This window comes from Mus musculus, chromosome 9 (genome assembly GCF_000001635.26).
Source record: "Mus musculus strain C57BL/6J chromosome 9, GRCm38.p6 C57BL/6J".
Taxonomy (NCBI): Eukaryota; Metazoa; Chordata; class Mammalia; order Rodentia; family Muridae; genus Mus; species Mus musculus.
The window spans coordinates 22,391,926-22,403,997 of record NC_000075.6 but is presented as its reverse complement, the minus strand read 5'-3'; the positions used below and the strand labels follow the sequence as shown (position 1 = coordinate 22,403,997).

The window sequence follows — 12,072 nt, the reverse complement described above, 5'->3', positions numbered from 1 at the left end:
CTGACTGTTCTGGAACTCACTCTGTAGACCAGGCTGGTCTCAAACTCAGAAATCCGCCTGCCTCTGCCTCCCAAGTGCTGTGGGAATGCACCACCACTGCCCGGCAAGACTGTATTTTTCAAAAAAAAAAAAAAATCTAAAAATGAGTTTGATGCCTTTGTACTTAGCCTATTTAGAATCTACCTCATTCTTGTTTTGTTTTTAAGATTTATTTATTTATTATACATAAGTACACTGTAGCTGTTTTCAGATACTCCAGAAGAGGGAGTCAGACCTCATTACAGAGGGTTGTGAGCCACCACGTGGTTGCTGGGATTTGAACTCAAGACCTTTGGAAGAGCAGTCAGTGCTCTTAACCACTGAGCCATCTCTCCAGCCCCTCATTCTTGTTTTTTATATTCACCCTACCAATACTCTTGTATCATTTTTATTTTAGGTATTCTTAATAAGTGCTCTATGAAGACATATGTCAATATAATTAAGACATTTAAAGTTCTGTTTTACACATAGTCTTCAGGCACTTGCTCACAGATTCATGGACAGAGTCATCTGTTCTTGGCTATAGGGCTGGTTCTTACTGCTCCAGCTATGTGACTAGTCATCCTCATGAGGTCTTGCACCGGCACTGTTAATCGTTGGTTCACTCTGTGCCTGCTCAGGGTCTGTCAGGATAGAGCGTCTGCAGCTGTGCTGCACTGCCTCTCAGTCAGCATTGCTTCTACACACTGCCAGAACAGTGAACCATCCTGTCTTTCTGAAAAGCCTTCTTCTACACCTGTTTCTACACGACAGTTAATATTGTGATAAAGGACTGATGTAACTTTCACTTACTTCTCCAACTGTTCTCCCTTTTCTTCCCCCCACCCCCCACTCCCCACCTTCCTATTTCCTCCTATTTCTTTCTTGTTTGTTTGCTTGGGGTTTTTGTAGTTTTTCAAGACAAAGTTTCTCTGTGTAGTCCTGTCTGTCCTGGAACTCACTCTGTAGTAGCCCAGGCTGGCATCAAACTCAGATCCACCTGCCTCTGCTTCCCCAGTGCTGGGATTAAAGGTGTGCCACCACTGCCTGGCATCCTCCATTTTCAAAGCATTGTAAAAAAAAAAAATCAAGGTTGTATTAAAATTAAACCAGGTGTGGGGTTACTAATGCCAGTAATCCCAATATTTGGGAGGTAAAAAGAGGATTAAGAATCCAAAGTCGGGCTGGTGAGATGGCTCCGTGGTTAAGAGCACTGATTGCTCTTCTGAAGGTCCTGAGTTCAAATCCTAGAAACCACATGGTGGCTCACAACCATCTGTAATGAGATCTGACGCCCTCTTCTGGTGTGCCTGAAGACAGCTACAGTGTACTAAGATATAATAATAAATAAATCTTTAAGAAGAAGAAGAAGAATCCAAAGTCATCCTCTACATAGTTTGGGACCAGACTGAGCTACAAGACTCTCCAAACAAACAAAACAACAAAAATCCAGCCATACTGTGTGAGATTACAAACCCATAATCCCAGTGCTTGGGAGCCAGAAGCAAGGGGATCATGCAGGCAAGGCCAGTCTACACAAATGGGATCCCATTGCTATGAAGAGACACCATGGCCAAGCCAACTCTTATAAAGGAAGCCATTTAATTGGTGCTAGCTTACAGGTTCGGAGGTTCCATCTATTATCATCAAGGCAGGAATCCTGGCAGAGTCCAGGAAGGCATGGCGATAGAGAAGGAGCTGAGAGTTCTACATCTTGCTCCAAAGGAAACCAGGAGAAGACTGGATCACACAGGCCAGACTTAAGCAGATATTTGAGACCTCAAAGCCCCGCCTCCACCGGATGCTCTGAGTTCAGTTCTTGGAACTCTCGGTAGGTGAGAATGTGGTCCCACAAACTGTCCTCTGACTTCCACACGTGCATTATCTTTGAATTTTGTGGTTGAGAAAAGGGGTCTTAGTTAAGAATTAGAAAGAAGGGGAGAATAGAAATAACCAAGTGAGGTTCTCTCTTTCAAAATGAATCTATCTGGTGTCAAGTTGACATAAAACTAGCCAGCATAATGCATGTTGAGATTTGTCAAGTTCCTCTTCTGCATCCACTGGGATGAGCATGGGATGTATGTCTCTTTTCAGTCAGTTTTGTACTTATCGTTGTGAAGACCTCCGGCCTTGGCTGTGTGTGCAGACACAGTCTTCGGCTTCTCTGTGTTTGGTTAGGCAGCAGAGGGTGGTTCTTGTCTGCCTTGGCTACAAGTCCAGCGGCTTGTGCTCATTTCCTTGTAGCGTTTCCTACGATTTGGTTTGAGTCTGGTTCATGACGGTCAGGACAGCAGTGGTAGGTTTGGGAACAACTCAGATCTCGGTGAGATTGATTGTGACACTGCCTGATGCTGTCGTGACCTGCAACTGGGACAGCTGCACCTTCAGATCATCCCTCTGCTTTGGCAGCTGCTCCTCCTCCTCACGTGTTTTTAAGTTTATTTGGTGTTTTATGTTGAACTGTGGATTTTTTTTTTAATTGCATGTATTGAACCAAGCTTGAATTCATTGCTTGTGAAGTTTGTTTGGTTTTGTTTGTTTGAGACAGGACTACTTAGTTCTGGTGGCTGGTACTCATGAGACCTGCCTGTGTCTGCCTCCCAAGTGCTGGGATTATAGGCATGTGTCACTAAATCTGGTGTGTGATCAGAATCATGATCTTGAATTTTAATTCATAAGTAATTGGGGATATTTTGTATCTGTGTTCATCGGAGAGACTGGTTTGTGGTCTCCTTTTTTGTGTGTCATCATCCAGTTTGGATATCAGAATTGTGCTAGCTTCACAGATTGTGTTTGGTAGAGTACTTTCCCTTTCTTCACTTTTATTATTATTCACATGTATGACATATGAGTTTGGAGGAGTATGGGAGCCCCAGGAAGCCAGAAGAGGGTGTCAGATCTCAGATCTCATGGAGTGCTCATGAGCCGCCCAGTATGGACGTTGGGGCATGAGAAAAGGAAAATGCACTTTTAACTGCTCAGCCACGTCCCAGCCCCAGTGGGGAACCTTTCAATTACTGCTTTCATCCAACCATCTTCCTGGTTACGGATCTTTTAAAACTGTTTCATTCTTCTGGCTTGATTTCAGTAAATTACACAACTTTAGAAATATATCCACTTCTTCTAGACTCTCTAGTTTGTTGGAATATAAGTATTTAAGATATCCCCTTATGATCTTCTGTTGTAACAACTCCCCTTTCTCAAATTCCATTAACATAGGCCTCCCTTCTCTGACTTTGCTTAAGATGACTAAGGGTGGCTATCTTAATAACATTTTCGAAGAAACAGACTTTTGTCTGCTTAATTCTCTGTATTGTTTTCTAAATCTCCATTAATTTCTGACCTGAATTTTATTTCTTGTCATAGACTGCACTTGAGTATGACATTTCTTTTTCTTTTCTTTTTTTTTTTTTTTGGTGCTTTGTGGTATATCATTAGGTTTTTTATTTGATATTACTGTAATTTTAAAAAATTAATTTTTTTATCACTATGAGTGTATGTGTGCCTATCATGTGTGTCTGAGGATGCCAGGGCAGACTGGTGGACATCAAAGAACAAGCCATGGAGCTGGCTTTTCTCCTTTTGCCCTTACATGGATTTGGGGGAGTGATTTGGGGTCACTGATCTTGCATGTATCACCTTTACTCTCTGAGCCACCACACCAGCCCCCTCTCTAATTTTAATGTGATCATTTTTTTTTTTTTTTTTTTTTGGTTTTTTGAGATAGGGTTTCTCTGTGTAGCCCTGGCTGTCCTGGACCTCACTCTGTAGACCAGGCTGGCCTCGAACTCAGAAATCCACCTGCCTCTGCCTCCGAAGTGCTGGGATTAAAGGCGTGCGCCACCACGCCCGGCTGTATGCTGCTTCTTTAAGAAGCGTCTTCAGCGCTGGCTTACTTGTCATGAACTGCCTTCCCCTGTGTTTCTCTTGAACTATTCATTCTTTTTTAAAGGACAAGGTTTTTATGATTTTATTTTTTAAAAAGCAACTACATAGTGTAAAAATGTCCAAAACTAATTTTCAGGGCTAGTTGATCTTTCCTTAGAAAAATGAAAAGCAAAACAGTTTTTAAAAAAAAATTATTTATTTATTATATGTAAGTACACTGTAGCTGTCTTCAGACACCCCAGAAGAGGGCATCAGATTTCGTTACGGATGGTTGTGAGCCACCGTGTGGTTGCTGGGATTTGAACTCAGGACCTTTGGAAGAGCAGTCGGCACTCTTAACTGCTGAGCCATCTCTCCAGCCCAAAACAAAACATTTTAAAAGAGCAAATTGGCCAAAGTCTTCTGAAAAAATCAAAAACAGGTTTTTTGGTTTTCTTCAAGAGAAAAACCTTTTCTATTTAAAACTTGTGGATTTGCACATGTGGAAATATATATCTACACAGAGCTGCAATGGTTTCATTCATATATGAAACCAACTTGGGGGGTCTTGCCATTTTGAGTCTTTAACACATTGAAGGGTTGTTTGTGTCTGGTAAATCTGGCATAGAATGCACCCAGATTTAGATATTAGTAATTTGTGAATACTTCCTTCCTTTATATTATAATGAACATTTGGAATTTCGTGCTGCCTTCTCATTTGTGTTGATCACAATTGTGTCAGACCTGGAAGGCTTAAACACAATGTCAAGTTACCCTTTCTCGGCATTTGATTACTCATTTGGAGCAGACAGGCAAGAATTCACAATCCACAACCTAAGCACTTGCTTCAAATTAATCATCCTCCTTCCATTTGCAAAATGATGCCTAACTAAGCAAACCAAAGCTGGGATCCAAGCCAGCTGGCCTTCCTCTTCCTGGAGAAGCCTGCATCCTCAGTGCTTCTCAGTGATGGGTCTGAGGTGAGTAAAAGAAAAGCCATCTTTCCCCTCCAGCTCATGGAGGCAAAGCGTAGGAAGACATCACATCTCACTATAGAGTTACTCGTCAGCAGCAGGGCTGCAGCTGAGAAGACAACATACAAATTCTTGCCAAGTCCTGAGTTCAGAATCTTGAGACTCAAGGGTTACAGAAATATTCACCCTGTGTAATAAGGCTCCTTACATGATCCAGCACAGATATTTTATGGTATGGCCTTTCTTGTGCCCCTTAAAATATTCTTATTTTTTCCATGTATTTTAATAGATGATTTGTGGGGCAGAGAAATATTGGTTGACAAGTATTTACTTTCAAGATTTGGAATATATCATTTTTACGTTTCCTAGCTTTTAGGTTTGATGCCAACAAACCTTTTGGAATTTTGGCCTCTGGATGTTAACACTATTCCTTTATAGCCTTTACCTTTTGAAATGTTTTTTTAAAATTATTAAAAACATTTTGGGCTGAGAGCCTAGCTTTTAACAGCTGCCTTTAATCTCAGCCCCTGGAAGGTCGAGGCAGGTGGATCTCTGTGAGTTCGAGGCCAGCCTGGTCTACAGAGCTAGCTCTAAGACAACTAAGGTTACCCAGAGAAACCCTGTATTGAAAAATAAAGGGGATAAAAGAGTTACATATTGTGAGCTGCTATGGGGTGCCAGGAATTGAATTCTTGAAGAGCAGTGAGTGGCTCTTAACCCTGCTTAGCCATTTCTCTAGCTCCTTATGACATTTTTTTAACTTTTAGAATGTATTTTTATGCCAGGCGTGGTGGCACACGCCTTTAATCCCAGCACTTGGGAGGCAGAGGCAGGCAGATTTCTGAGTTCGAGGCCAGCCTGGTCTACAGAGTGAGTTCCAGGACAGCCAGGGCTACACAGAGAAACCCTGTCTCGAAAAAACAAAAAACAAACAAAACCCCAATGAAGTTTTTAGTTGGACACACTCATTATCTCTATTAATAATCATAAACATTGGGAGCTGCTTGACAACTTTAAAGTTTTCCAAGCAGGGGCTGGATAATTAGGATCATCATGTGAGGACTGTTTTACTTATTGTTGTGAATCACAAAATTATCCCCAGATCTTCCCTTTGCTGTCAGCTTTAGGCAGCGCTCCTGTTTAATGTATGGCCCAAGACCATTCTTCTTCATCCACTACTTTGTCTCAGACAAGAAGCCGAAACATTGAACCTGCCTGACCTGAGAGCCTATGCAGGTATACATAAAATACTGCACTATAATGTGGAATTCAGTCATTTCCTTGTAGAGCAGGGGAGGCCATCTACCAACTACACGGAATAATATAAACGATTATACAGTTATAGCTAAATAAATCCCATGGTCCACATCAATTTCCCAGCTATGAGCAGGTTACATACGGGATGAATGTCTCATGAGATTATCTACCTGAGCTAGGTGTGGCTGCACATGGCTTTACTACCGGCCTGCCTCTGTCCCCAGAATGTTAGCTTTAAAGCATATGGTGGGCTCTTTTGTTTCCTCTTGCATTGTATAAACTTTTATCTTTTTCTGTGTGTTTGAACTCATGTCAGAATAAAATGATTAATGTGGGTTGAAAGTGAAATATAACCTCACAATTGACTACACAGAGGATTTCTAAGACATGACACAGCTGGACTCCTACGCAGATATTCAAGGTGATGAGCAGGGCATCCTGATGGTAGGCTCAAGATAGAAAGCTGTGGACCCACTGAAAGGCAGTCAGAAGTTTGTTTGGGGGAAGGGAGATAAGTGAGAGCTCTTCTTAGCATTGAACACTACACAGAGTGGGTCGGTAGTGAGATCATTTCCATTGAGGAAAGATGTGGAATGTAAAATATGATGGAGATAGGGACTCAAAGGGATAAGAATGACAGGATTTTTTTTTTCTTTTTTTGAGACAGGATTTCTCTGTGTAGCCCTGGCTGTCCTGGAACTCACTCTGAAGACCAGGCTGGCCTTGAACTCAGAAATCTGCCTGCCTCTCAAGTGCTGGGATTAAAGTCGTGGGCCACCACCGCCCGGCCCAAGAATGAAAGGATTCTGAGTAACTTTGATGGTCCAACTGGATGAACAAATATAAAACGGAATTGGCTCAACATCTTATCTATTGGGGAAATGCTTAACTTAGCAAGCCAGGTATAGCAGAAAAGGAGGTTAGCAGCAGGCAAGTTAATTCAGCAAGGAGGATGAGAGTGGCATTAAAATGTTTTTCCTTGAGTTCTAAGTAAGAAGCAAGAGGAAACAACACAATTTGGGCAGCACCAGGTGTGGTGGCACACTCCCTGGCATCTGGGGGGGTGGGGAGGAAGGAGGATCAAAACTTCAAGACTAGCCTCAGCTACATAGGGAGTTGGGAGCCAGCCTGGACTACATGAGAGCCTCAGCTACATAGGGAGTTGGGAGCCAGCCTGGACTACATGAGATTCTGACTCAAAACAAAACAGAGGAAAACAAAATAACTAAATAAAACTCATTCTTCTGGGCTAGAGAGATGGCTCAGTTGGGAAGAGCACTGACTGTTCTTCCAAAGGTCCTGAGTTCAAATCCCAGCAACCACATGGTGGCTGACCACCATCTGTAATGAGATCTGACACCTTCTTCTGGCAAGTCTGATATAATAATAAATAAATCTTTAAAAAACCTCATTCTTCTGAAAGTAATCTACATTAAAGTCATTGATCACAAAAACGAAAACAACTAAATTTCGTGGAACTAGAAACCAACAAGCTGGGGTTCGGGGGTGGGGGGTGGGGAAGCAGAGTGGAGGAAGGTTATGGGGTTGGGCAATCAAGATGTATTATATACATTGCATATATATATGGTCACTGTGAAGACCATTATATATAACTAATATATGTCAATAGAACAGCGGGGAAGAAATCAACTGATATGGATTAGTCCCCCCCAAGACTCAGCCCATGTGCTACTACTAAACGCAGTAAAACCGTTAAGAGGCAGGCTCTTCTTTTCTGCTTCATGGCCCTGGGCTGAGTGGTTTCACTCTACCATAATCTTCCAACATGATATATCATTAGATATCAAAGAAATGGGTCAACCAATCATAAACTCTTGAAACTGTGGACTAAAATAAACACCTTATTTTTATGGTACTGGGGGTTAAACCTAGAGTTTCAAGCATGCCAAGCAAGCATCCTGCTAATAAACATATCCAAAAACCTCTTTTTTATTTAACATTAAAATATTTTTATTTCCAAAAGAGCCAGAGACCATCTAAAAGAAAAACCCAATGGTAACACATGAGAAAGCCCTGTTTTGATTAGGGTTGTCCAAGAGACTCCCAAAACGTTAGCCTAAGTTCTGCTCAGCAGGAAGGATATCATGACTGGAGCTGGAAACTGACTACCCAAGGCTAGTGAAGTCAAAGATCCTGGAGAAAACCTACAACCACTACTTTATTAAATCAGAATAATTGCCAATTACATTCTAAGTATCTGTCCTTATACTCACAGATAAGTATAGTCTTAACCCTCATCAAGGAAGCTTCTCTTTGTAACAGTGGCCATTACAGAAAAAACACAACCAATCAAAATGCAGAGTTGTAGAGTCTAGTCCCAACTGATATATCTACAACTCAACTTCTGCACCTAGGCTCTGACAGTGCCAAAGAGGGAACAGAAAGACTGTGAAAGCCAGAGGAATGGGGAGTTAGCCGTGATCGTGCATCTTAATACGTGTCGGAAGCCACATCCTAAGCATGACTGCCTGAACATGAGGTGAACAGAGGTGACACCAACAGACATGCTGGAGTCTCTTGGTGAAGCAAGAGGGAGCTCAGGAGGCCTCGATCCTATACAAAGAATGACAGGCAACTAAGGAGCGCTGAGAGCAGAAAAAAGAGTCTTCCCCAGGCAAGAACAAACCAACTGACCATTCAATACCAAATGGTCAGCACTGAAAATATACTACAGGAATGAGATGGCTCAGTGGGTAAGAGCACTGACTGCTCTTCTGAAGGTCCTGAGTTCAAATCCCAGCAACCACATGGTGGCTCACAACCACCCATAATGAGATCTAATACCCTCTTCTGGTGTGTCTGAAGTCAGCTACAGTGTACTTATGTATAATAATAATTTTTAAAAATCTTAAAAAAAGAAAAAAAGGAAGTGTTTGTGGTGGGGAGGGGTTGGAGGGAGGAAAGGGGAAGAGGAAGTGATGTAATTATATCATCTCAAAAGATTTAAAACTATGTTTACTTATTATTTCTGTATGCCTGTATAACGAGTGGACACAGGCATTCTAGAGCATGCCTGTATAAGTCAGAGGACAGCTCTGGGGAGTGATTTTCACTTCTGGTGATCACACTCACATACATCAAGGGGCTCGCACCACAAGACTTTACTGCTAAGCCATCTTGCCAGCCCTTTTTTTTTTTTTTTTTTGATGTGTGTGTATGTCTGTGTATGTGTGTGTGTGTGCGCGTGTGCATGTGTGAGAGACAGACAGACAGACAGACAGGGACAGAGAGAACTCTGTAGCCCAGGCTGACTTAGAGCTTACTATATACCTTTGAGACCTTGTCCACCCTAGAGTAACAATAATCCTGGGCTAGGGCTGGGGGATTTTCGAATGTGGACTGGAGTCCAAGTGCCACAGTAGTGCACGTGAGCAGGGAGGGAAGAGGCAGTCCAACACAGATGGTTGCTGGGAGAAATAGTAGGGGCCAGTGCGGAACTGTGCTTCCCAACGTCATCAGAAAGTGATACTTGAGAGCTCAGTGCCAACTGGGGCTAGGACTGAGGGCTTGGTATTGAGGTTTTGAAGTGTGTGCCTTCTAAAGTCTATGCTGGAAACTTAATCCCCAGTGCAACCGTGGCCACAGGTCACGGGGCTGCGCCCTGATGGAGAGTTAATTCACATTTAAGTGAATGTGGATATTAATTAAAAATCCTTTGGGGGCTTATTTTATTGTATGTGTATAAGTGTTGTGCCTACTATGTATGTGCCTGGTAGTCTAGGAGATCAGAAGAGGGTGTCATATCGCCAGGAAGTGGAGTGGCAGAAGGTTGTGAGACACTATCTGGGTGCTGGGAACTGAGCTAGGGTCCTCTGGAGCATGCTTTATTGCACTATTTCTCCAGTCCCAGTTCAATACTCTGTCTTGGATGTTCCCATCCATTGTTCTGGTTCTGCAATGCAGGAAGACCGTCACCAACTGTGGAGTCAGGACCTTAGACTGCTGTGTCTGTACAATTATAAGAAACAAGCTGGGGCTGGAGAGATGGCTCAGCGGTTAAGAACATTGACTGCTCTTCCAAAGGTCCTGAGTTCAAATTTCAGAGCTCAGGCCCAAGAGCTGAGATTGTGTCCATATATGTTAAAAACTGTGCCCTATATAACCAGCCCCAGGGCAGCTAGGAAAATATGCTGACCATGTCTCAAAACAAGCAAAATGACTAACTTTTGCTATTTTGTCACGGCAGAAGATGAGCTAACACAACATGTCAGACTGGAAAGTAGAGAAAGGGACGTGAAGTAGATCTATGGCCACTGATATTTGGATGGGTTAATGAGAGAGGAGATTAATTTTCACATGATAGGAGACCATGAGGTACAATAATTTAAATATTTAAATACAATATTTAAATTGTAAATAAATTGGAAGGAGACTTACTGTTGATACTCAGTTAAAGAGTGTGAGTCCTGAGCCAGGAGCCAGGCTCTGGGTTTGAGTTTACAGTGAGACCCTCTCTCAAAACACCAAAAATAAATAAAACTATAAATTAAGCTTTGTGAAAATAGTCTTATGAAATTAATGTGGGTATGGAAGAGTAATTCCGTATATATGTTACAGGCTGGGCATGGTGGTGTTCTGAGCAGCAAGCTGATGTCTGAGGAAGGGGCCTTCCTGATCTTTTTCTCAGGGTTGGATTGCAGGCAGATTTTTTTCAGTCTGCAAGGAGGTTTGGGAACCAAGATAAACTATTGCTAGAGAAACCATAGCTGGTGAGAACTAGAAACTATGGGAAATCTTTATCCTGCTTTGCCTTTAAAAGAAGCTGAACGACGGGCATGATGGCGCACGCCTTTAATCCCAGCACTTGGGAGGCAGAGGCAGGCGGATTTCTGAGTTCAAGGCCAGCCTGGTCTACAAAGTGAGTTCCAGGACAGCTAGGGCTACACAGAGAAACCCTGTTTCCAAACACACACACAAAGAAGAAGAAGGAGGAGGAGGAGGAGGAGGAAGAGGAGGAAGAGGAAGAAGAAGGAAGAAGGAAGAAGAAGAAGAAGGAAGAAGGAAGAAGAAGGAAGAAGAAGGAAGAAGAAGGAAGACTAAGGAAGAAGAAGGAAGAAGAAGGAAGAAGAAGGAAGAAGAAGGAAGAAGAAGGAAGAAGAAGGAAGAAGGAAGAAGAAGGAAGAAAAGAAGAAGGAAGAAGAAGGAAGACGAAGGAAGAAGAAGGAAGAAGAAGGAAGAAGAAGGAAGAAGAAGGAAGAAGGAAGAAGAAGGAAGAAAAGAAGAAGAAGGAAGAAGAAGGAAGAAGAAGGAAGAAGAAGGAAGAAGAAGGAAGAAGAAGGAAGAAGAAGGAAGAAGAAGGAAGAAAAGAAGAAGAAGGAAGAAAAGAAGAAGAAGAAGAAGAAGAAAGGAAGGAAGGAGAAGAAGAAGAGAAGAAGAAGAAGGAAGAAGCTGAAACTTTGAATAAACTGTGCATTGGCTGTGTACCCCACCCCCCACCCCCGTGTCCTGTTAATGTGGCTCTACCCTTGGGATCCCTACACACGTTGACAGCGGTGCACACCTGTAATCTCAGCCCTTGGGAGGTAGAAGCAAGAAGATCAGGACTTCAAGGTCATCTTCCACTGCATAGGAAGTTTGAGGCTATTCTGGGACATACTGAGGACACGGTGTCTGTAACACATTGATACTCCTCCCTTGCATCTCTATTCCTAGAGGTTGCTCACAGAGCCTCTCCTACATGCCATACAAGCACTCCAGCACCGAGCCACTCGCAAGTGCATTTTAAAATTATTTTAAGACAGAATCTCACTGAATGGCCCAGGTTGCCTTCAAATTTGTGATCCTCTCACTTAATCAACCTGAAGTAGCTGGCATTACAAGTATGCACCACCACACCCATCTGTATACTCGAAAGCAAAATGACCTGTTTTTGAAAGGTCTTACTAGGTAGCCCAAGCTGGCTTGGAACCTACTATGTAGCCAAGGCTAGCCTTGA

At 42.6% G+C, this 12,072-nt stretch overlaps 1 protein-coding gene across 5 annotated transcripts in view; it reads right to left on the bottom strand.

The window, feature by feature from the left end:
- Window positions 1-12,072, bottom strand: part of 9530077C05Rik (RIKEN cDNA 9530077C05 gene) — a 56,126-nt gene that overhangs the window by 40,687 nt on the left and 3,367 nt on the right. The gene's annotated exons all lie outside the window — the stretch shown is intronic.